This window comes from Prionailurus bengalensis, chromosome A3 (assembly GCF_016509475.1).
Source record: "Prionailurus bengalensis isolate Pbe53 chromosome A3, Fcat_Pben_1.1_paternal_pri, whole genome shotgun sequence".
Lineage (NCBI taxonomy): Eukaryota > Metazoa > Chordata > Mammalia > Carnivora > Felidae > Prionailurus > Prionailurus bengalensis.
Window position 1 is genome coordinate 134,669,578 of NC_057354.1, and position 22,271 is coordinate 134,691,848.

The following is a 22,271-nucleotide window of genomic DNA, read 5'->3' on the forward strand; positions in this document are numbered from 1 at the left end:
CGGGGAAGGTACTTGCGATCCTCCCCACACTGGACACCTCGTTACAGAGCACAGTCCCTGCGTGTGCACGGATGCAAACGGGTACAGATGTGTGAGTTCAGAGGAGGGAGTGATAGGTGAGGTCCTCACTTCGCCAGCTGAAAATTCCCAGGTACATAAGTAAAATCCAAACCGATCTCATGGAGCAACCGACAAAGGTAGCATGACGTGGTGATGCCTTCCTAGAGAGCAACTTGGCAATATTGATCAAGAGTCTTAAAAATGTTCACAGCCTTTTACTCAGCATTTTAACTCCTAGCAATTTCTTCCCAGGAACTCTTTCGATGTGTTCGTAAAGATCTAGGTTTGAGGATTTCATTCTAAAATTTAATCTCACTGACATAGGTATAAAATTGGAAACTAACAACCTTAATGTCCAAAGTAGAGGAATAGCTAAATATATTCTGGTATGTACATACATATTTTAAAATATTTTGAAGCCATTAAAATCATATTGAAGAGTAGTTCAGGATATAGGAAGATGTTTATTCTGGAATGTTACGTTTAAGCTATTGCATATAGAATTATCAGTATAGTGTGAGCCCAATCATGTAGAAGCATGTATAAATAGCATATATTTTTTATGTGTGTGTGTATGTGTGTGTGTGTATCATCATAAAAAGACTAGAAAGAATACCACCAAGACACGGGAGAGTGGCTATACCTGCGCAATGAGACAACTTAGAATTTTTTTTTCTTTTATAAGTAGTCTGTTTTCGGGGCACCTGGGCGGCTCAGTCGGTTAGGTGCCTGACTTCTGCTCAGGTCATGATCTCGAAGGTCGTGGGTTTAAGCCCTGCGTCGGGCTCTGTGCTGACAGCTCCGATCCTGGAGCCTGCTTCAGATTCTGTGTCTCCCTCTTTCTTTGCCCCTCCCCCTCTCCCCCTCTGTCTTTCCCTCTCTCTCTCTCAAAGCTAAATAAACATTAAAAAAAAAAGTACTCTGTTTTCCCCTAATTTTCTCTACAGAACATGTATGACCCCCATCTCAGATGCTGCAGACTTTGCCTGGGACCTGTGTGAGTCTGAGCCCTAAGCCCGGGAGAGCCATCGTCCCTGTGGGGTCCTGCGGCTGGCAGACAGTAGCAGGTAAAGGCATGGGCTCTAGGTTCAGCTAAGTCCGTGCTGGCTTCCCAGCTCTGCTGCTTAAATACCTTCGGCCTTGGATGGGTCTCCTCACCTCTAAAAACCTTAGTTTCCTCACCTGTCAAATAGGGATAACCATAGCACCTGCCGGATCGTAAGGGCGATGATACATAACAGGGGCTTAGCATTGTCCCTGCCACGTAATAGATGCCCTGTAACTGCTGTGTGTGTATGTGTGTGTGTGTGTGTGCAAGTATGTGTGTATGTGCGTGTGTGCACCTGTGTGGCTGGGTGTGTGTTTTCACCTGATAAATAGATCCACAGTCATTTTCACCACTCTCTTCTTCGAGCTTTGCATGAATTTATGTAAGAGCTGTGTTGTGTGACCCCCTGGGCCCATGCCAGGTGGGGCAGGTGGGGGTCTCTTTGTGCTGAGGAAAAGAAGGGGGTCAGGGAAGGGTGCTCGCCATCCGCCTGCGGACAGACTGTTGTCGCCCTCTTCTCTCCACAGTGGAGTGGAGGAGGGCTACCTGTCCACCCTCCGTACCCACTCTCCTCCCAGCCATGTGCTTGGACCACGGCTGCCCTGGGCCAGACACACTCTGCGAGGCAGAAGAGCCCCAAACAGTTGCGAATGCCATTTCCCTCCCCCCAACAAGGAAATGATGCGCTTGAAAGGGAGCCGTGTAAGGAGCGGATGAGGTCCAGGTGTTTTCCTGGAAGCTCGGAGCCTGCCGTGGCCCTGCCGTGGCCCTGCCGTGGCCCCTGCCCTCCCTTTGCCGCCGGTTCCCTCCTCTGGACTCGCCCCACTCAGAAGCAGCCGCTCGCGGACCTGACCATACCCCTTTCTGGAAAGTACTGCTGCGGCTGTTAGGTGAGCTGGCGGGAAGGCAGGGTGTTCTGGGCCCGGCTGTGATACCAGCCGCGGAGGCCGTGATGGAGCTTCCGGGCCATCCTGGCAACGGGCGCGCGTGCAGTTTACGGCGATCCCACGCTCGCACCACGGGGGTGATGCCGGCGAGAACGACACGGCACGGGGCCAAACGCAAATTGTTTTAAAACGCACGAGCGAACTTGGTTCAGGTGGTGCCAGAGAATTCTCGATTTCAGCGGAGGGTGATTTTGTGCACGTTTACTGCTCTCATCCAATAAAAATGCAACTGCTCGCGGAGGCATTGGGTTGCGGTTTTAGGAGACGCCGTCAAGGAAAGGCCACAAATTTAACCCAATTTGCCGCACTGAGTTTGGTTGCTTTCTTCAAAGCGCCGTCAGCCCTCCAAATCCGCGAGCTTTCTTTTTCTCTGCGAAATGGTTACTCGGACCGTTTAGAATCATTTGAGTAAGCGACGCTCAACTTGAGCCACTCAAAGTGCCCGAGTGCCCTCAGGTGAGGCCTGTCAGGTGTGTGGTGTGGTTCCTGATCCCAAGGAGTTACAGAAAGACAGCCTCGAATAGCAGGGTGTTCATGGGAAAACGTGGCACGGGCCGTAGGTCCCACCAGGGGCCAGGGAACGAACGGCTGGGGTCACCCACCGTGTAAGCAACACCTGCTCCATCCCGAGCTGAATTCACAGTGTACGACCCGCGTAGCTGTAGAGAGGGGGTCACGCCAGGGTGCATCACGTCTGTACTTAGAAGGGTCCTGCCCGTGATCGAATGCTCCGTGTCACCCTTTTGAAACACTTGGTCACCAGGAGCCTGGAGCTGTGTATTTGCATTTTGTGCCAAAGTCGTTTGCTTTTCTTTCTGGACACACAGCTCGACCCCATCGCTCACCGTCTCTTGCAGCCAGGAATGGCCACGTGACCAGGTTTAGCCAAAGGAATGTGAGTACCGTTTGCGCGCCTGGCCCACCCCCAACACGAGCTTGGTTCAGGGGGGTGCCAGAGAGTTCTGGAGCTCAGCGGAGAGTTACTTGTGCACTTTCACAGCCGCCAGCCAGCCACGATGCAGCTACTCACGGGGTCATTGGGTTGTGCTTCTAGAAGCTGCTGTCAAGGAAAGTAGACCAGGCTTCCCCCCCTGTGGCTCACTGGGCTGTGTCCCCCAGGGGGCTGTGGAAGCCCGCGCTGAGGCTGGCGTAGCTGCTGCTGGCCTGTGTCTGGGCGTCCGGATAACTGTGCGGAGCAGGAGGCCCCTTCCCTGTCCCGGGCACTCGAAGCTGCTCAGGACTCTCACCGGAGCAAAAAATAAATGTCTCTCGTCAAGAGACTCCAGACTCAGTTCTGTGTTTTCTGTAGCCCCACCTGCCGCGATGCTTCTTTTCAGAGGAAGGAAGTCTTTCTCAGAAGTCTCCCCGCGACTCCCTCCCCTTGGATAGTTGTTTGGAATTCAGCCCCGTGGCCGTCCCTACACCGATCCCCGTCCGGGGCACGGGCCCTGCCACCATCCGCTTGGATAATCAGGACTTGCTCCTGGAAGGCCCGTGGCTCTGCACAGCTCAGCACAACTGGGCTTTGAACAGCGGGCAATGAGAGACCCTTGCCAGTGGGAGAGCAGCCAAACGGTATTTGCCACAGGGCAGGAAAGGGAAGGCTGTGGGTTTTCTTTTTTCCAGCTTTATGGAGATAAAATCGACTTATAACATCGCATAAGCTTCAAGTGCACAAGGTGATGATCTGATCCACGTACGTATCAGGAAACAGTTACCACAATAAGGTTAGTGAATACATCCATCACCTCACATAATCACATTTGTTTTGTGTGGTGAGAACATTAAAGACGTACTCTCTTAGCAACTTTCAAGTCTATGTGCTTTTTCTTTTTTTTTTTTTTAGGAAACAACAAATATTCAGTTTTGATCTTCTTAGGTGAGAGAGTGACCATTGTATTTATTTATTTATTTATTTATTTATTTATTTATTTATTTTGAGGTTTATTTATTTATTTTTGAGAGACAGAGCACAAACAGTGGGGAGGGGAGGAGAGAGAGAGACAGAGAGGGAGAATCTCAAGCAGCCTCCACAATGTCAGCACACAGCCCTACACGGGGCTCAAACTCACAAACCATGAGATCATGACCTGAGCCGAAATCAAGAGTCAGACACTTAACCAGCTGAGCCCCCCAGGTGCCCCTATTTATTTTTTTGAGTAACAAATCATCCTGTGTAAGTTCTCATGAACTGGGGGAGGGAGGTGAAAAAATGATACATGTTGCACTGGGGAAGAGAAACCTGCCCCATGACCGTGACATTTCTCTGAAAACAAGAACGTTCCGTGTGGCTCTCCAACAATAACTTTTAGTGTAAGCCCTCCATTTTCCCACCTCGAATGGTCACAGTGCTACACAGGGACAAAGACTGCACAGAGCTCCCTGGGAATTAGTTAAAATAGGCCACTGGGCCCAGGGTGGGGTCGCGGTGATTGAGTTCCTGTGGAGTTGCCTAAGCCGTCGGACAAATGACTCTCTGCTTTGGTCCCCTGGCCAGAACGGGGTGACACCCCCTGCTCCCTGCTACCAGGGAGGCCGGAGAGCGAGGAGCATGTGGTTAAGACTGGCTTAGACCAATCACGGCCGTCACCCGGGCCTACCCTACAGCTGCTCTGAACCGAAGTGGGATCCTTCTAGCAAGAAACAAGGAAGCAGTGGACATCGACTAGGCAGCAAATCGTGTATGTCACGGTCTGCAAAGACGTCCGGGGAGAGGTTTATAAAAACAAGGCAAGTGAGGTTTAAAAAAAAACATCGCCTGCCCAGGGGGTGGGAGGGTCTAGGTCTGGAATACTTCTTGATACAAGCAAAGCCGAGATCAAGGTGAAAACTGGAGCACAGCTGGAATCTGAGCTGATGCTGATGTCCAGCACGGAATCTAACATTCTTGCTGTTAGCGTTTGTCCTACTGTTAACCCCGTCCCTGTTATCTTTCTCGGGTGTCATCGAGTCTCTCTAGGACAGGCCGTGAGCGTGGCAGATGGCCTGTCCAGTCAGCTAGACTGCTGGTGAGCAGGGCTTGACCTTCATATTTGAGCTCTTTAGGCCCGAGTGTAGCATTTCACGGGCATCCCCGTGGCCTTCCTTGTGGGCCTTGCTTCACTGTCTCTGCCTCCCTGGGTCACAGGAGCTCTGTGGAGCTCTGTCCCCTCGCCGTCCTCACCAGGTCTGAGCCTGGGGAGCAGCGCCGCCCAATAGAAGTCCCAGGTGAGCCGCACCCCTAACTTCAAACTGTCTAGAAGCTGTGTTTTAAAAAGTAAAAAAGAAACCCGTGGAAATAAATTACAGACTGTATTTTAGTGGGCCCCGTATAATACAAATGTTGGTTCAATACCCAATCATAGAAAAATTATTAGTGTGCTATGTCTCACTCTCTTCCAGCCCACGCCTTTGAAGTCTGGTTTGTAGCTCACACTTTACACGTGTCGGTGCAGACTAGCCACGTTTCAAGTGATCAGTAGCTGCACGTGGCTAGTAGCTACCGTGTTAGAGTGCAGTCGTAGAGGACACGCACGGTTCTCTTCATCTCAACAGTAGGCCCTTAGTAAGTGCTCAAAGAACACGTGTGGCCACACTGTTGGGAATGGGTCTCGCTCAAACATTGATATTGGAGAGGTAGACCAGGAAGTCTTGGAGCAGTGTGGGTGGCAGTCAAGACCACGGACTCGCATACCCAGCCCTAGGTGTGGCGTTATAATCAGGTGGGCCAGATCAACCCGTTCAGCCTCTTTATGGCCGCATTTCCTCATCTGTAGAGAGTCAGCCACATCTATCTTGCGAGCTGTGAAGAAGATCAAATGGGAAGATGTACACAAAATGTGTATGTAGTACTTGGTACATAGGAAAGATGGGAGAGGCAGTAGCTGTAGTTATTTTAAACTAGATGTTCTGCGAGTCACATGGACAGCTCGGGTTTTCGTGGCAGCAGTGTGGCCTGGCCGGAGCAGTGCCGATGTAAGGTGTGGTTTCTCCCTGCTTTAGGAATTATCCTGGGGAAATCTTAAAGCGATTCTTCTAATTGTTTTTCTTTTTGGCCGGAGCTGCCAAAAGTCACATGCCATCCATGGGGCTTGATAAGTATGGGCAAATGCCAAAGGGGGGTGGCCCTTGCCCTGGGAGCTGCTAACTGTTCATTGTCTGTCCACGGCCTGAGGGTTCAGCTTCCCCTGGGAACTCGGTGGTAGTCAGGCCCTTTCAGAGCGGGGTGAGGACCCGGGTCCCTATGCCTGCCGTCTTCTGCTCCCACCGGGCCAACCTCACATGCCTTACCCCTCCTCCCTGCCCTCCTCACGATGCCCTCTGACGTGTTTTGTCGAAATTGACTGTCTTGAAATATGGTTGTTTTAAGCAGTGGAAACAAGTGTTTCCTTATCATACCCAGTTTTGAAAACAAAACAAAAAAAAAAGGGGCAAAACAAGCCACATGCATAGTGACATTAAGAAAAGGAAAGGCTAACTTTATTAAAAAGCTTCTTTGTGGTATCAGGCAGGAAGTGAAATGGCTTTAAATGGCAAACATTTCTCAATCATTTCATGCACCAGTAATCTTGGCATTCTTTTCTGTCCCCTTGAAGAAAAAAAAAAAAAAAAACCAGTGCCCAGATATAACCCAGACAAGAGAGGGGGAGGAAATTGAGTCAGTGCATTGTCATGGAGTCCCTCGGAAGGCCACTTACCCCTTCTGCGAAGGTTCGAGGGAGGGCCAGTGATGGACGCACGCGTAGAGGAAGGTGCACTTTCTGTTGTATGTTTGAGCCTGGGCCACCCAGTGAATTGCTTTCTTTTCATTGGTTCTTCTGACCAACTGGTTCTCTCAAATCTGTCCCTGGTGGAAATACCAGAAATGTCAACTTTTGGATTTTACCTTGGAAATCCATGTTCAGAGGATGGTAAAACCCCAGCCCCCACATACAACGTTTACTCCTCTGGCCAAATGCCATTGTCCTTCTTTCTACTGTAAGTTAGTCTCTTTGCACAGAAAATAAAAACGCAGTGAAGCATGAGTGGCTAAATCTTTTCTTGAAGAGAAAAAAAGTTGCACTTACTTGGTGAGTACCAAATGAATAGAAATGAACGGGGGAAACCAGGAGATTTATACCACTGATATACTCTTGCTTAGTTGCACTTTTTAAGACTTATTTATAGATGTCAAACAGGATATGGCACATGGGAGGTGTTCGGTGAATACTCCTCAATTGATTACAACACAGAGATACATTTGAAAATCTTTAAGGAAGCAGGTAGACTTAAAAAAAAATAGCAGTTAATTTTAATCGGTAAAAAATGGTGGCCAGATGCAGTAGGACATCAAGTCTGCCCATTATAAAATAGCTCTCAAGTGTTAGGATTTTAGGATCTCCTCTAAAAATTCTTAGGATGGTTTCCAACATCGTTTTTTTTTAATTAAAAAAGTTTTTTTTTTTTAATGTTTATTTATTAAACATTAGAGAGCACAAAGAGGGGAGAGACACAGAGAGAGGGGGAGACACAGAATCCGAAGCAGGCGCCAGGCTCCGAGCTGTCAGCACAGAGCCCGACACCGGGGCTCGAACCCACAAATTGTGAGATCATGACCTGAGCCGGAGTCAGAGACTTAACTGACTGAGCCGCCCAGGCGCCCCTCTCACATCTTCTTTTAATCTTTGCACTGTTCTGTCCTATCAGGTGGCAGGCATTCAGAAAATGTACTAAGGAAGTAGAAGTTATGTCCCAAGATGTGGCTGGAACTCAACAGTTTCTGGGCTTCCAACACCATTCTTTCTCATCCTATCTCCACACGTGTCCTTCCAGCAAAATCACCCTGCCCTTAAACCTCAGAGTGGAGGGGTTGGTTGCCATATCACCTGCTCCTACCCGTGGTATGGTACTGGTCCGCGGTCCCCGTTAATATCGTTGTTTGCTTAGTGTCTGTGTTTCCCATGTGGGCGCCTCAAGGACACAGGCCTAGATTATTTTCCTTGACATCCTGGTCACTCCCACGGTGTCTGGGAGGTAATAGTTAACAAACCCTGTTGAATGCATGAAGAGCAGATTTATTATTCTTTGGCATTCAAAGCTATTACCTCACTTTGTTGGTGGTGTTCTTCGTGGTATATTTCTCATCTTGCTTCTTGTCCTTGTCCCCTTTCTCCTGAAGATAAATAATGAAGCCAGACTTCTCACCTTGCAAAAGGTTAGTCCTATTTCTAAAGCCATTTGGTGGGCTCTTTTGAGAGGCTTGAAATGTCTCCTGGATCCCCGGGGAGACTCTTAGGTGAGGGGCTGGCCGCTGTGGCTGCAAACCAAAAGAGCTTGCCCTTGAAGTTAAATGAAAAAGGTCATTGTGTCCCTTCTCTTTTAATTTTAATCCCCGTCATTGTCATCGGTCTGGCAGGGAACTATGCAGGTTGGGGAAGCCTGGTTTCTCTGCTTCCCCGAACTCCCTGTAGCCAGACATAGTTTGTGATTTTCCTCTCTTTGTTGTTGTTGTTGTTTTTATCCTGCTTAAATGTACTTGAAATAACCTTCTTGAATATGGCAAGGGGCGGCCGCATAGTCCCAGCAGCGGGCAGGGGTCTGCCCTTATGCTGGCGGTGCTGGGCTGATTTCAGCAAAGTGCTTTTGTGAAGCCCTGACAGCAAGTGGGTTTTCCCAGGTGGTGCTATTGTATAAACCTTCTAAACAATGGCTGCTTGTGGAGCCCAGTAGAACTTGTCGGGCTCACATGTCTCCAAAAGTGCTCACGGGTTGATGGCCCGGTTACGGTTCTTCCTTGTTTCAATCCGTCTGATTATTCTAATCATCAGACCCATGATTCCCTGTTTGGTAAGGCTCCAACCGTTCAAGGGAAGTCCTCGTCATCTGGGCACCTGGTTTCAGGGACAAAGTGCTCAGCTCCCAGCCGGGTAAGCCATTTCAAAATAACCTTTGTTCAGGGATCTGAAAGAGCCCAGTAACTCAGCAGTGAGGACCATCCTACTAGCTGGGCAGGGGGCAGGGATTTCAGCTGAGCGGGGCTTTGGCAGTTGCCATGGAGACTATCAATCGGTTGCCGAAACCTGCTGGGAGGGGGTGGGGGTGAGAAACTACGAGACAATCATCTGCCTTTCGGCAATTTGTTAGCACCTAATGTAGCTCTCAGACTCAAGCCTTCGCAGGGGGAGCGTTATTTGGGGCACCTGCTTCTGGAAATTAAGAGAAGTTAAGATACCTCTTAACTTCTCTTAAGAAATGCATCTGATTTGTGCATCCGGGGCCTTGTGATTCTTTTGAGGCCCTCAGAGCCTGATGCTAATTTTGTTGTATGTGTGTGCATGCGGGGTGGGGGGTGCTCTTTACCGTAAGTCCCCTCTTGGGGCCTGTGCACAACTTGGCGGCTGTAGAATCCCCTGGCTACAAAGAGGAATCCTCTTCTCGAGTTTTCTGTTCGGAAGCCTAGTAATTGGTCGCTCCAGTGTCGGGTGTTCAGCTAAGGGGCGGTAAGGTCAGCTGTCCCGTATCGAGGACCTCCCGGGTGCCAAGGCATTGCCCACACCGTCCCATTAGTTCTTACAAAAACTTTGCAAGGAGGTCTTGTTAACTGTCTTTTGCAGAGGAGGAAGCAGAGGTCCAAAAGGTGGAAATAACCTCTTTGAGGCCACGAGCTAATAACTGCCAGAACAGAGCCTTCACACCCGCTGACGGTGAACTTCGTGTTCGTCCACTGCGGTGTTGTCTCGGGGGATTTGATGAAGGCACGCCCTCTGTGGCATTGCTAACAGGCAGTCACTCGGGGGAACTGCTTCATCAGCAAATCCAACGGCCCCTAGGGATGGCCTTGTTTCAGTTCTCTGCAGCGTTCATCAGTTTGATGCACGCCCTTCCTTGAGAGGGGCCAGTCAGGACTGTCACCTGCTAACACTTGGTGGGGTTAAGGGGGGGCCTCAGCCATTGGCCACCCTGGGTCCTGCCGAGGGCCAAGTCCGTCAGTCTGATCAACTGAACGTGGGTTTCCAACTTTGCAAAATGGCTTCCAACAGAACCCGCCGTGAAAGGAACTGCACTTTGGTTGTTTTCGTGGACACTCAACAGATTTGTCAGTCTAGAAACTCAAGCACTGCTACTGACTGAGGGTGAGGGTTCTGTGATGACTTGGGGTATGGACGGCTCTCCTGGGGAAGTGACTTAGACCACCATGATGCTGTCGCTTCCTCGTTAGACTTGGGTTTCTTGACATGGGCTCCTTTTCTCATGGGGAAGACTCCAGACTCTATGGACAGGTGGGACTAGCTGGGGTCCGGGTAACCCTTTCCCTGGCTATGGTGTCTGTTTATGCCTCTTCGACCATGTCCCTAAAGAAGGACTGCCTTAGAAGAACAGGAAAGGAAAAGTCGAAGTCTTCCTGGTTCATCATCATATTACAATATCTAACGACCCCTGTGGCTTGTGGGAACTCTTCTTCTAGAGCCGTAAGCAACAACACTGGGAGAGGGGGTGTGGCGGTGGCAGTGGCACCAGACAGACCTGGCTCTACCGGGACCATGAGGGGGAGGTCATTTACCTCTGAACCTCACACTCCATACCTGCAAAAATGAGAAGAATAATGTCCCCATTGCAAGGATAAAAAATAATGCAGGTTAAGCACCTGGTAACAACCATAACAGGTTGTTGTTGTTGTCATCATATAACAATCTTATCATACGAACCTCAAGTTTTCAAGGTCTTTCTACGCTCACGGGAGTTGGAGGGGCTTAGCAACATTGTTCCCAGAAAGGATCCCACCGTTCTCTCCCTCCTGCAGTTCTTGGCTGGTCTGGCCGAGAGATCTGTTGAGTGACCGGCTTGTCATTACATTCAAATACAGGCTGTGTCTCATCTGACTCTTAGACTGAAGCTCACAGTTGGTGGTGGAGCTGAGTATGAACACTCATCCTGGTCCTCATTCCAGGGGGATAGGGAGCATGAGGCAGCAAGCTCTTGAAACTCAATTTCTATTGATTTTGCATAGAGGTGGGGACTAGCAGGTCTCCGCTGTCCCCAACTGGGCCTCTGGCACACAGCGTATTTGGTAGGAGCTTACCAACTTGCTGGCTTTCCAGTCAAGGCAGGCGGCATGGCTTAGAAGCACCCCTAGAGATACGGGCGGAAGCTCCTGATAAAGAGGACAGCCGTGGAGGAAGTGCTCAGAGAGTGCGGGGCTAGCAGGAAGTGGGAGCTGTTTCTAGCGCAGACAAGGTATGAGAAATGAAAGTCAAGGAGGAAGTAGAAGTAGGATCCGTAGGTGCCTCGAGGACAAGGAAGTGGCTTTGTTGGCAAAGGTGGAAGGAGAAAACAGTATCTGGGCTGAGCGTGGAGGTGGGTGTGGAAGCCATTTTCTCCTCTTATAATGTGTGCGCGAGGGCTGGCGTTGGAAGCCCGGGGCTAGACGTTTGGTCAACGGAAATCCTCCGTCAGCCCTCATGGAAGTCACTGGAGGAGAAATTTCACTCCTGAAGGCAAAGAAACACTGAGCTCAAAGAGGTTTGGTTGACTGGCCCGTGCTGGTGTTTTAGTTCCGAGGCGACGTGAGGTCCTGTGGGGCATGCTGGTTCCTCTCGGGAGGCAGCTCTGGTTTGCCTTGACAATGAGGGACTTCATAAGGTGTACCGCCCGCTGAGCACCAACCAGGTGCTGGGGGTTTACAGATATTGAAGAATTTTATCCGCACAATAACACCGCGGAGTGGGCAAATGCTATTACCCACATTTTACAGAGATGAGGCAGCTGAGAGTCACAGTACCTGGGTATCTTGTCCAAAAGTAGAGTTCAGCTGGCAACGCGATTTCAACCAGGTCTCTCTGATGCCAGAATCGAGACTCTTTCTGCCAAGCCGCCTGTTCACATACAGATCTTGCCTGAAACATTTTCTCCCGTGTATAAGAACAGGGAGCATCATCAGAGGCCATATTTTGGGTCAAGGACCCCTTTGAAAATCAGATGAAAGCTAATATGCGAAAGTAAACATCCTCTACAACTTTAGGGGTCAAGGACTCTCTGAAGTGATCCATAAGCCTCTTACTGTCCACGGACCCAGTTCAGGAACTCCTGAGGTAAGGAGAAGGTAGCCCGGAGAAGTTAGAAAAGAAAGAAACTTCAACAGAAACAGATTTAAAAATTGAATTGTCAATACAACGTATACATTCTGAATTTGTTGCCTGGCACTTAACCATCTAAATAAACATGGTTGTATTACCTCACAGGATAAATGTCCTTCATGTGTGCAATGTACATGGGAAAATGGACAACCCATTTGAACATGGTACAGGTAGCTCTTTTCTCCCGCCGTGGGGCCAAAACCTAAAATAACTTAAAACACTACAGTGGGATGCCTACACCATAGGATCCATTTCCTTTTCCCTTCCTACACAAATATTTTCTGCTTTGGGTGACCATCCATTCTTACAAGTCATGTAGGGGTGACTTCCATGAAGTTATCCAGAATCGTCTTGCAATATTGTTGAAGTAATTTTTTTAATGTTTATTTTTGAGACAGAGAGAGAGAGAGAGAGAGAGAGAGAGAGAGAGAATGTGAGCAGGGGGAGGGGCAGAGAGAGGGAGACACAGAATCCAAAGCTGGTTCCAAAGCTGTCTGCACAGAGCCCGACGCGGGGCTCAAACCCACGAACCGAGATATCATGACCTGAGCCCAAGTCGGACGCTTAGCTGACGAAGCCACCCAGGCGCCCCTGCTGATCTTGAAGTAATCTTAAGAGGACTTGCATCTCATTGGAATATAGTTATTTGCATATGTTTTATTAAACTTGTTTATTTTATGTCACTTTTAGACAATACTTGAAAATGCTCATGCCAGAGACTCATGAGCTACCAAAGACGAAAGGGAGCTCAGAGATCATCCAGCCCAAATCTTCCTCCTTTGCAGAAGGGGAAATTGAGGCAAAGAGAGGTTACACTGACAGTCTTCAGGCTACTGGTTGAGTTCGTAGCGGAGGGACGAGGGCCCTAGTGTCCCGACTTCTTTTAGGGCTCATTTCCTTGCAACATGTCTGTCCTCCAGGCATTCAGTGCCTACCTGTTAAATGTTTGGCCAGATGGAATTTTCTTCTGGCCTTACTCCCTCCTTCCTTCTGCTCCAGTGTTCTGGAAAGGAGGGCATCTTTGGTCACAGAGGGAAGGCACAGAGGCTTTGCTAGCCAAGAGACTCCATGCTCCTGATGAGGGCCATGGCCACGGTCAGAGAAAGGTGTGCTGGTCCAGGATATATAGGTAAGACCTACCTCTGCCCTGGGGATGGGGCCAGAAATAATGGTCATCACCAGCCCAAGGACTGTGGGTGGCAGCTCTGGGGTGGGGTGATGTCCTAAGGGGCCAGAAAGTTCTGGCATGTGGGGCAGGGACAGGAGGGCTGTGGGCCCTAGAGGAGAGGATTCTCAGTGCTCCCTGAAGTAGACCCTGTGTAGATTGACAGGTGACTTGACAGCAAAAGTGAAACAATGTGGCTTGGTGTCTTATGCCTCTTGTGTGTTTGGGACCATCTGGGGTGGGGGCAGAGCCCGGCTACTGGCAAGTGTGAGGCACTTGCGTGAGCACATTTTGGAGGCGCCATGGGAAGTCATACAGGGTGGGAGTTGGGGGGTCTCCCTTCCAAGTTTCCTAACCTCAGAGGCTGATGTGATTAGGTGCCAAATTAGCCCCTTAACCTTTGGGATTTCGTATTTTCAGACATTTCCCCTGTTGGATTAAAACCTGGCTTGAGGGGCGCCTGGGTGGCTCAGTCGGTTAAGCGTCCGACTTCGGCCCGGGTCACGATCTCACGGTCCGTGAGTTTGAGCCCCGCGTCGGGCTCTGGGCTGATGGCTCAGAGCCTGGAGCCTGCTTCCGATTCTGTGTCTCCCTCTCTCTCTGCCCCTCCCCCGTTCATGCTCTGTCTCTCTCTGTCTCAAAAATAAATAAATGTTAAAAAAATTAAAAAACAAACAAACAAACAAACCTGGCTTGAAATGCAGTGCAGGCCATCACCGACTGGGCAGCCTTGAATAAGTGAATCTCTTACTTTCTTCCATCCTCGGTTTCCTTGCTGGCCTAATGGGGCTTCTTCCGGACAAGTAATTGGAAACAACCCACTTTAAGATTTAAACTCTAATTCAAATGAGAGGAGAAAAAGAACCTGGCTCCAATCAGGTCACAATATGAGCACGCCCAAGGAAAGAGTGTGTATTTGCAAAGGGGAGCGACAGTCCTGGAGGGGAACACTCAGGGGGCAGACCCTGGGGACGGTGCCCAGCCTGGGACCGCCCACCTCCAGTGCTAACAGGGCCCTGCTATGAAAACAGGCTCACTTGACATCAGGACACATTCAAATCATAGCCAGTTCTCCACGCTCTCGCTCTGAGGTTACTGAACAAACTTCTGATTGTAATTTGGTTTCCGTGTAATTTGCCTCCACGGAGCAAATGTTTGGCCATAGGAAGTGAGTGCTGTGCCCTCGGTGGTCATACTTTGTTTTAATACGTTGACCCACTCTGGTGTCTGCACTCTGTTCCCCTGTGGGTTGGTGAACAGGAGTCAGCATGGCCCACATGCACAGCCTCGGACCCCAGTGCTGTGTCCTTCCACAACAACGTGTCATTCTCTTTCCTCCCCGCCGCTGCCGCCGTCCCTCTTCGCTGACCACCAAGCGTTCTGAGCCAATTTTAATTCCAAGGGAGGGCTGTGGGCTGTCGCTCAGCCCCCATAACCCCATCCTATTGTAGGAGGATCTGTGCCCACAACCTGAGCCGAAAGGCCTGGCAACACTCAAAAATGCTAACGAAGGAATGAATGCTTGGATTTATGCAGAAAGATGATGGAAGGCAAAACTCTTGTCATTTGGAGGGCGTCCCTATTTGAAGTTAGTGGTGGGAGCTTTAGACATGGGGACTGGGGCTCTAGGCTGGTTCTTCCTTTGGTTCTCTGCACCGTTGTGGGAATGTCAATGGGGTCCTTATTGGTAAAACAAAGTCGTTGGAGTTGGGACCTCGGTATCATGGGTGGGAAGGGACAACATCACAAAGGCTTCAGTACAGACTTAATACTAGTCTACAAATTCCATGCAATTCATGAAACTTGAATAGAGAATTCTAAAGTTCATGTGCAAAAGTAAAGAACCAAGCTAATTTTAAAGGAAAAGAATGTGATGTGGGACTTGTTTTCTAAATAATAGGATTTATTAAAAATAAAAAGCTGTTGTAATTAAGACAGTACACTGAAGGTACAATAGGAAGTCAATCAACTGGGCAGGCCAGAAAACCCAGAAATTGAGCCATATGGAAAGTTGATCTAGGACAGAGGTATATTTACAAATTACTGGGGGAAGCTCTGATTGAGACATTTGACCGTCTATATGGGGAAAAAAATGTCACATTAGATCTTTACCTCATAACATACAAAGAGGCCGATTCCAGTAAGTTAAAGATTTACATGGGAAATGTGGAAATAGAGGAGAATATCTTCTAACATTGCAGGTGGGAAAGCATTTTAAATAAGATACAAGAAACAAAAGTCATCATGAAACATTCATAAATTTTATATTCAAATGAAAATTTTGTACAATAAAGATGAAGACAATCATGGGGGGGAAGATAATTGCCACAAATATAATCAATAAAATATAAATATTAGGAACATATAAAAGTGACAACAGTGTGACAGCTCCTCAAAGCATTAAACATAGAATAGTCACATGATCCAGTAATTCCCTTGCTGGGTATATATCCAGAATAATTGATAGTGAGGACTTAAATATATATTTGCACACCGATGTTCATAGCAGCGTAATATCCAAAAGGTGGAAACAGCCTGAGTGTCCGTGAATGAATGAATGAATGAATGAATCAACAAAATGTGGTCTATACACACAATGGAATCTTATTTAGGCTTAAAAAATAAGGAAATTCTGGCACAAGCCACAACAACGGACGGGACCTTGAAGACATCAGGCTAAGAGAAGTAAGCCAGCCACAAATGGACAGATACTGGCTAATTTCACTTATATGATGTACTTAGAGTTAGCCAAACTCATAGAGACAGAAAGTAGGGTGGCAGTTGCCAGGGGCTGGAGGGAAGAGGGATGGTGGGGAGTTTTTGTTGAGTGGATATAGAGTTTTGGCTTGGGAAGATGGAAATTTTCTGGAGATGGATGTTGGTGATGGTGGCATCACGATGTACTTAATGGCACAGAATTTGTACACTTCAAGATGGTTCCAATGGTACCTTTTATGTTATGTACACTTTACTACGATAAAAAAATAAATCAAGTGTGGTTACATGTCACAAGGACAAACCTTGACAATATACTACATGAAAGAGGACAGTTACAAAAGACCATACGTTGTAGGATTCCATTTGTATGAAATGTCCAGAATAGGCAAATCCAGGGGGATAGAAAAAAGATTCGTGGTTGCCTGGGGAAATGAGGAGACTGGAGGTAGGGGCTAAAGTGCACAGAGTATTTCTGGGGACTAATGAAAATTTTCTGGAATTCTAGAAATTGCTTCTAGGATTGATTTAGTGATGGACACCCAACTCTGTGAGTATCCTAGAAGCCACTGGATTGTGCACTTCAGATGAGTGAACTGTATGGTATGTGAATTATCTTTTAATGAAGATGTCACCAAAAAAGTAAAAAAAAAAAAAAAAGAATATACAAATAACTCCTTTAAAGTAAAGGCAAGCAACAAGGAGCAAAGCGGGCAATAAAAAAAAAAAAAATGTGATTAGACAATTCTCAGGAGACTTGAAAGGACAGCAAATATATGAGGCCAAGTTCAACCCCAGAGACACGCCCGTGAGAGCGACAATGAGATTATGTCTTACACTCTCAGATGAGCAAAAATTCAAGTCTGAAAGACTGGGCATTAAAAATGCCCAGTGTTGGGGAAGATGTGAAACAGTGGGGACCATCACGTGCCACTGTGTTGAAGGCAGAGAACTTGGAAACACCTGAATGTGTATCCCGAGCTAAGAGATGAACAAATTGTCATGTGTTCAAACAGTAGAATACTATACGGCAGGGAAAATGTACCCTACGTGGGCTGTGTTAATGTCGATGAGGTTTTCAAACAAAGCATGAAGTGAAAAAAATAGCTATTAAAGATAAGTAGCACGTGCCATTTATATAGTGTTTATAAACCGGCAATACAATATTCTTATTACTTATAAAAAGGGCTATAAGACATCCGCGTTGTTCTTTTCTCTTTTATTTTTTTAATTTTTAATTAAAAATGTTAAATTCCAGTACAATTAATGTACAGTGTTCTATTAGTTTCAGGTGTGCGATGCAGTGATTCGACACTTCTGTCCTTTGCTCAGTTCTAATGACAGCAAGTGTTCTCTCAGTCCCCTCCACCTACTTTACCCGCCCCTCCACCCCCATCCCCTCTGGTGACCACCCATTTGTTCTCTATAGTTAAGAGTCTCTTCCTTGGTTTGTCCCTTTCTTTTTTCTCTTTGCTCGTTTGTTTCTTAAATTCCACATATGAGTGAAATCATATGGTATTGGTCTTTTTCTAACTTATTTCACTTAGTGTACCATTTAGATCCATCCACACTGCTGTAAATGGCAAGATTTCATTTTTTATGGCTGAGTAATATTCCGTTGCACGTATACGTATCGCTTCTTTATCCATTCGTCTATAGATGAACACTATGGGTAGCTTCCTTATCTGTATTGTTTTTTCAAAATACCTTTTTCCTTTGGGGTGCCCGGGTGGTCCAACTGGTCGAGCATCTGACTTTGACTCAAGTCATGATCTCATCTGAGATCACGTGGCTACGAGCCCCTCATCGGGCTCCCTGCTGTCAGTGCAGAGCCCGCTTCCGATCCCCCGCCCCTCCCACTCTGCACTTCCCCTGCTCACGCGTGCCCTCTCGCTCTCTCTCTCAAAAATAAATAAACATTAAAAAATCACCTTTTCCCCTCTCAAATGAAAGCCCTGAAGGAAATTTGTCAAAATGTTAGGAATTATTAAATCCCAAATGTATTTCTATGGGTGTTGTATTATTTGTATAATTTTCTGTGTATTTGAAATATTACACAGTTCAAAAAATATTTTAAAGACACTGTTATATAATCGAAGTCGTGTACATTATTTTGGAAAGTAGAGGCTTCCCCGCATTTCATTTAATGGTAACCTAACCAGCAGGTCTCCTAGACCAGGGGGTAAGTAAGCCATTTTTAGCATCTAGACTCACTCTGTGCCATGAGTCAAAGAGCAAACACTTCTCAGTCACCCCCAGCGGGAGCAGCGTGAGGGCACGTCCCGAGTCCTACTAAGCTTTTTTTTGTGCCTGCCCTAGTACCTGGCATAAGTGATTGCCTAGTGGGTGAACTGCTACCTTGACATACTCAGATAGGAAATGCTGACTTGAACCTGAAGAACTGATTGGGGTTTTACAGAGATGAAGGTGTCGAAACCTCAATGGCTCTGCCAGCTCGATAACAAAGCTATGTCTAAAGATAGTCACCTTCTGCTTGTTTTTCTAGATTGAAATGCAAACCTACATGCCACGGGGCCACCTTAGTAGGCTCATTTGGTCTTATGGAAGACACTTCTATTTTTAATTTTTAAAAAGAAAAATAATTTATATTGAAGGTGTACAACGTGATGATTCGATGCACAGGAAATCGATGCACAGAGTCAGGCTAATTAACATCCCCCCTCAGAGTTGCCATATTTCTCTTGTGATGAGACAAATCCGGAGTCTACTCTCTTAGCAACTTTCTGGTGCTCAATACAATATTATTAACTATAGTCATCATTGCAGTACTTTAGATCTCTCAATTTCCTCGTCCTACATAACTGCAACTTTGTCCCCTTTGACCAACACCTCCCCTTTCTACCACGTCTCCACCCCTGGTAACCACTGTCCTACTCGCTGCTTCTCTGTAGTTGGTTTTTATAGACTCCACATATAAGTAAGCTCATGCAGTTTTCTTCTTTCTGTGTTTGCCTTATTTCACTTACTATAATGTCCTCCACGTTCCGCCATGTTTTTGCTAATGGCGGGATTTCCTTCTTTTTTTAGGCTGAATAATATTTTATTGTCTATCTATCTATCTATCTAGCTAGCTAGCTAGCTATCACCTATCTATCTACCTACCTACCTACCTACCTATCTGTAGGTGTATATTTATATACCATGATTTCTTTATCCATTCATTCTTGGAAGATACTTCTTAACCATGTGGGCAACCACAACCTCTCTCAATAGTGTGAGTATTTTTAATTGAATGAAGTAATGCTCATCACAAGGCTATCTATACCCCTTTCTTAAAAATGAAAACAACTTTATTACTTTCAGGCAACTTGGTAAAGTAGGCTGGGGTGTGTGCCCCTGCTAGGCTGAGCAGAGATGTTGGGCTTTCATGGTAAGTGGCGGAAAGAAAGAAAGCATGGCAGCTTCTCTTTTGTTGATGTGATTCTTTTCCTGACATGGGCAAGGGGGAGCTGACTGTTAAGGACGTAAGAGACAAGACAGTGTTGCTGGGAGAGGTACATGGGTGCACGCGTGTGTGCACAAAGGGAAGAGAAAGCAGTAGTTTTCCTCTTTAAACTAAATTATTTGATTTTGCCCTCATGAGCATAGCAAGATGCTGGCCACCACCCTGGCGGTGAACGCACGACTGTCTCACTTCTGGTCCAGCAGAATAGTCCGGACACCGTCTCCACCGAGCGCTGAAGCATCAGGAAAACCCGCAGTGCCTTTAATAAAAGCCCTTGCTCCTCATTTCTGTGCAGAAGAAGGAGTTTAACAATCATTACCTTAGCAGCTGAGATCCAGGCGGCAGATTTCCAAGTGTTGACGGCTTCAGAAATGTGTTTGCTTGGCCTCCAAGTAATGACTGAGAATATATTCAATTTAATGCTGAAAATCTGAAAATAGTGCCCAATTAGCTTAGTGTGGAAGAGTGTGATAATATTTTAATAATATGGGCTTTATGCAAAAATTTGCTTTCATCTGAGTAATTAGGGCTGGTGAAAGGTTTAATGTGTATTTATTGAGCACATAGTAATAACAGCACGTGAGCTGAATAACAAGGCAATATGGATGCATTAGGGGCTTTCTTTTCCGTTCACTGAAAGTTGAGTCCTTTTTTCATTATGTCTGTCAGGCTGAACAATAAGATTGGTTCTCAATTGAAATTAGAATGTCTAAGTGTTCAGCCCAAGCGTATTAGAAAAATTACATTGGTAGAACACTCCCTTCCTCTTGAAATGCTTTTGGGAAAATAGTTTCTTAAATTGGCCTTGCAGAGCCTTTGACAATATTCCCAATGCTACAAAAGCCTTGTTAAAGAACGCCACAAATCTTTGCTTTAGTCTAACCAGTGGGGAGTGATGGACGGCAGAAGAGAAGAGTATCGTTTAGTTTTGAGTTTTAAAGCACTTTGTGTAACATGTTTCTTTCATGTCCGTCGACCTCCCATTTAGAAAATAACCCAGCCCTAGGAGAAATGGTTTCGTGGGATTTGGACTCTTGATTCCCCCGAGAGGGATTTTCCTCTGTGGATGTCACCTGGCAGAGAGGAGGCAAACGGTAGGTGGGGACCGACAGGATAAGGGGCAGTGTCTGGCCTGTGTCAGTGGCAGGATCCATGCACCGGGGGGGGCCCCGGCATAGCCTGACTTGGGTGGGCAGCCGGCCAGCCCGCCCGAGGGCCCGAGGGCCAGGACACCGCATGGCTGCTTTAAACGGTGGAATCAATGTCAAATCCACAGAGAAGTCATAGCGTGTGACCAGAATGACAAATTGGGGTTAAAAATTCAGAGCCATGTCTTTAGTTTCATTCTTTGACCTTAGCAGTTAACATTAATTTCTTTCTTAAGTAGGTGATTTCAATGCAGCTTATCAGAGGATTTTTTTTTTTTTGAGTCTCTGTGGTTCCTTTTATGTAGCTTTTTTTTTTTTTCTTCCCCTTTGCTTTTCCCTCACTAAGTGCTTTACAAGGCACGACTTTGAGAAAATAGTCATGTCTCTAGGGTCCGTCCCAGCAGATCCTTGGAACCACATCCAGCAAGGAAGCAGGAATCCAGGCCAGGCTGGGATGGAGACAGAGCTCCTATGTCCCCATCTGACAGCGTGTCCTGCCCACGGCCTTGACCGGGCTCTGTCTGGCTATCCTTACCCAGGGTCCACACTGGCTGCTGGGGAGGGTGGTGGGTGGGCCTCCGGGAGCCAGCTGGGTGGTTGGGTTCTTCCACCTGGCTTCTGAACTGCCTTCAGGGGCCAACCCGTGCCTTCTCCCTTGACCCTCACCCGCAGCTTTTTAAAATTTATTTAGAACACTTTTAGGGGCTCCTCTTACTTCAAACTGCTCCTCCACGATGGTCTCTATGTTCCTCATTGCCTGACCTCTCTCGCCATGGGTCTGCTGTCCTTAGCCGCCCCCTTGCTCTACTCCAGCCTCCTAGACACGCACCTTCTCTTTGGTTCTGTCCTTAACCGACTTCCCTTCACCCTCCACGTTTTCTCCCCCTGGGTTTTATCCACGACTCCGTGCCAGTTTTTGTTTCTATGCGATACCCTTCTCCCATCTCCTGAGGCTCAGCCCCACATTTCTATTTTCCACTGGCTTTTCCCATCAAGACAAGTTCTCAGTCCTAAAACCGAAACCCACGTCCCATCCTTCCCTGTATCACAGCCCCTGGATCCTGCCTGGATCTTACAAGAGCCAGTCCCCGGTGGGGGGGTGGGGGGGAGGACTTGCCACTTCCTCTCTCATCTACCCCTTCTTTCTGTTTGTCTACTTGCCCCTCGGCAGCACATCCCTCGTCCTTTGCAGAGACTTCAGAGTCAGTTCTCTCCCCTCCATCTCAGCCCTCTCCAGTCTATCCTGGGTACTGCGGATGTCATTCTCCCCAAAATGGGCACCCCTCTTCCCTGCTTGGCTTCTGAGCATATTAAGAACGGAGACGGTGAGTAACGAAGGAGGCATCTTTATTCCTGACGGAGGATATGACTCTGCATGTGTGAACCAAGTGGCTTTCTGGACAGACCTCAGTGTAGGCTGACCACACGGTGGGTAGAAAGCAGGGCAGTGCCTAAAGTCCTACAATTAGCGGATGACCGACACACCAGCGGAGTCCCGCTCTGGTGGATTCCACAACTGGGTGCCTTCCGTCAACCCTGCCCCGTCACCTTGATGAAAACTCCATTTTTCTCTGAGTCCCACCAGCCTTTTCTTTTGCACTTGCCTGTGTTCCATATTGTATTCTACTTGT

The 22,271-nt window shown here is 47.5% G+C and overlaps 1 long non-coding RNA gene across 1 annotated transcript; it reads left to right on the forward strand.

Moving 5' to 3' along the window:
* Positions 1-922: 922 nt before the first annotated feature.
* Positions 923-2,295, forward strand: LOC122497495. The gene is made up of 2 exons (XR_006301130.1): positions 923-1,127; positions 1,636-2,295. It is a non-coding gene; the product is annotated as an uncharacterized LOC122497495 (long non-coding RNA).
* The last annotated feature ends 19,976 nt before the right edge of the window (positions 2,296-22,271 follow it).